Raw genomic sequence first — 3272 nt, 5'->3', positions numbered from 1 at the left:
GAACAGTAAATGTGAGGTATGGTGATGGAAAGAAAGAGAAAAGACGAGTGACAAGGGACCTCCCCTGGAGCAGGGCAAGTGTGATATTGTCCCCTGTGTGTGGGGGTTTTACACCTGAGCCAGTTTGGGTAAGGGGGGTGGTGTTCACCCCCTGAGAAGGGATTACCCCACTGTTTCAGGTTGCCATGCAAGATGTAACCAAATGCAGGTTTTCAATCCCCATCTTCATCAACTGCTATAAACAGGTGGGGCAGGGTTCTTTATCTCTTCCCTGACTCAGCCCTGATAACACCCTCCAGGGGAGATATCTTCTGTGAATGGGCCATTGAGTGTCTCTGCAGGACTGATAAAATTCCATCATCCCATTGTGCGATGCTCCGCCCAGGGGGAGGATCTAAACATTCCTACCTGGATATAAGCTGAGCCTTGCTGCAACCAGGAGCAGCTTGCCTACTGGATTCCCAGAGGACAAGAGCTCCATAACCTCCACTGGACCTTCAGAGGAAGACAAGACCTTTCTGCAGGATCACTGCTCTGACAGAACCACGTTCACCTCTCCCACAGGACTGCAGCCACAATTTAATAGAACTGCAGCCACCACCCTGACCAACAGGGTGTCAGGTTATATCCTGACTCTGTCAGTTTAAGGCAGTGTTTCTGTATCATTGCCTTGATCTTCACTTTGGTTTAGAATTGCAATTTTGGTTTAGACCCTTTCCCAGGTTTTCCTTCAAACCTGTACAAAACTCAATGTGGTCATCCCTTGTTATTCTCCCAAAACAGGATTTCCCATCCCCAAACCTTTGCCAGATGGAAAAGGAGGCTGTGAGGAACAAGAAGGATCCCCAGGACACCCAGGCAGGTGAGGAGGAAGTCAGTGCCCCTTTCCCCCTCTCTCCTGCTCCATCTCCCAGCTCAGCAGGGCCCCTGGCTGCAGAACAACCCTGCTGCCAACACCATCCTACCGGAGATGCACTGGGGGGATCTCGTTCCCCTTCCCTCTGGCACGGAGGCAAATCCCATCCTCTCCTTGTCTTTCCTCCCCCAGACAATAAGCTGAGGATTGGGACCAGGGAGGACAAATCCCCACAGCAGAACCTGGAGGAAGAGGCCATGATGAGTCACTCCAGGGCACAGGAATCCAACGGGGAGGAAAATCCCCACAGATTCCATAGAAAGAGAGGCTGCAAACCCAGTCCGGGGTGCTCTGAGGAGGAAAGACCCTCCCTGAGCCAGGAAGGTGGACAGAGCTTCAGCCAGAGCTCAGAGCTGGTGGTCCATGAGCAGCTTCATGATGGGGAGAAGCGCTACAAGTGCTTGGAGTGTGGGAAGAGCTTCAGGCAGAGCAGCACCCTGATCAGCCACCAACGCATCCACAAGGGGGAATGGCCCTACGAGTGTGGGGAGTGTGGGAAGGGCTTCAGTTACAGATCCACCCTTGTGACCCACCAACGCATCCACACCAGGGAATGGGCCTACGAGTGTGGGGAGTGTGGGAAGGGCTTCAGCTACAGGTCAGAACTCATCAGGCACCAACGCATCCATACTGGGGAGAGGCCCTACGAGTGTCCCCAGTGTCAGAAGAGGTTTCGGACCAGCTCCAATCTCCTCCAGCATCAGCAGATTCACACAGAGGAGAGGCCCTTCCGCTGCCCTGAGTGTGGGAAGGGCTTCAAGAACAACTCCCACTTCATCAGGCACCGGCGCACCCACACTGGGGAGAGGCCCTACGAGTGCCCAACCTGTGGGAAGAGGTTTCAGAGCAGCTCCAATCTCCTCCTGCATGAGCGGATTCACACGGATGAGAGGCCCTTCCGCTGCCCTGAGTGTGGGAAGGGCTTCAAGCAAAACTCCCACCTCATCACCCACCAACGCATCCACACCGGGGAGAGGCCCTACGAGTGTCCCCAGTGTGGGAAGAGCTTCACCGATAGCTCTAACATGAGAAAACACCAACGGAGGCACCACTAAGGGAAGCCCTGCGAGTGCCCTAGCTGCAGGAGGAGCTTTGTGAACTGCTCCAGCTTCATCCCCAATGGAGGTCTAACGTTGGGAAGAGCGCGGGTGATCCATGTTCCCTATGATCCATGCTGGGAAGGCAACTGCCCCAATACCTTACCCTGTCAATGACATGGTGTAGAACTGAAGAACATGAGGGTCTTTCCATGGCCCTGTAATTACATTCACTCTCACCTCAGGTCATTGCCAGGGGCAGGAAAGCGACTTTCTCTCTCCCTGAGGAGAAGGCTGAAATTTCCAGGAAGGGGATATATGTTGTTGGAAAGAGCCAGGAAGTTGTTTTGTAGTTTTTCCTGTAAACAGTTTTATTTATCCCTTCTGTTATCAATATTGTTACTGTTCCATTTGTTCCTTATCTCGTTGCTGTTCCCAATAAATTGTTCTTATCCCAGCCCAGGATCTTTGCCTTTTGTGCTTTCCATGGGAGGCAGGAGAGCAGCAAGGGCAACGTGCTTTTAGCAGGAGCAGGAAATTGGGGAATCCCATTCCTGAACCCCAGCCCGTGGAAATCGAGCATCCCAGCTGGTCCCAGCCCTGGTGGCCATGGCAACAGCCTTGGGAGCGGGTTCCTGGCTGGGGCTGTGGGAACCTCTTCCCTCTGGTGCCCAGGGACAGGAGTGGAGGGAACGGCTGCAGCTGAGTCGGGGCAGGCTCAGGTTGGATGTCAGGAAAAGGTTTTTGCCCAGAGGCTGCTGGGGCCCTGCCCAGGCTCCCCAGGGAAGGGTCCCAGCTCCAGGGCTCTCTGAGCTGCAGCAGCGTTTGGACAGCGCTGCCAGGCCCAGGCTGGCATTGTTGGGGTGTCCTGTGCAGGGCCAGCAGTTGGACTGGAGGATCCTGATGGGTCCCTCCCAGCTCAGCCAATTCTGTGGTTCTGGGATCCCATGAGCCTGGGGATGGGGCTGCCAATGGTTGCCATGGCAATGGGCTGTGGCTGCAGGCCTGAGCTGGTGTCCATGGCAACCACCCCTGGCATGGGGTTACCATGGAGCTGCCATGGAAACTGACCATAGCAACAGGAGGCTGGTGATGGTTGCCATGGAAACTGACCATAGCAACAGGGTCCTGGTGATGGTTGCCTGCTTGTGATCGAATTTGTCACAGGCCCTCAGAGAGGTTCCATGGGGACTTTCCAAGAGTCTCCAGGCTGTTCCAGAGCTGGAATGCCACAGGCAGAGACAGGGGCTCCATGGAGACCTCCCAGGGCTTTCTGGGGATGGTAAAGAGCCCTGTGGTCAGAGGCAGTCACAGCCATT

The 3272-nt window shown here is 54.9% G+C and overlaps 1 pseudogene; it reads left to right on the top strand.

Moving 5' to 3' along the window:
• The first annotated feature begins 1308 nt into the window (after window positions 1–1308).
• LOC135441782 (zinc finger protein 239-like) lies at window positions 1309–2048 on the top strand (annotated as a pseudogene).
• The last annotated feature ends 1224 nt before the right edge of the window (window positions 2049–3272 follow it).

This window comes from Zonotrichia leucophrys, unplaced genomic scaffold (genome assembly GCF_028769735.1).
Source record: "Zonotrichia leucophrys gambelii isolate GWCS_2022_RI unplaced genomic scaffold, RI_Zleu_2.0 Scaffold_510_36306, whole genome shotgun sequence".
NCBI classification, from domain to species: domain Eukaryota; kingdom Metazoa; phylum Chordata; class Aves; order Passeriformes; family Passerellidae; genus Zonotrichia; species Zonotrichia leucophrys.
The sequence above is the reverse complement of the archived record's forward strand: the minus strand, read 5'-3'. Positions and strand labels throughout refer to the sequence as shown.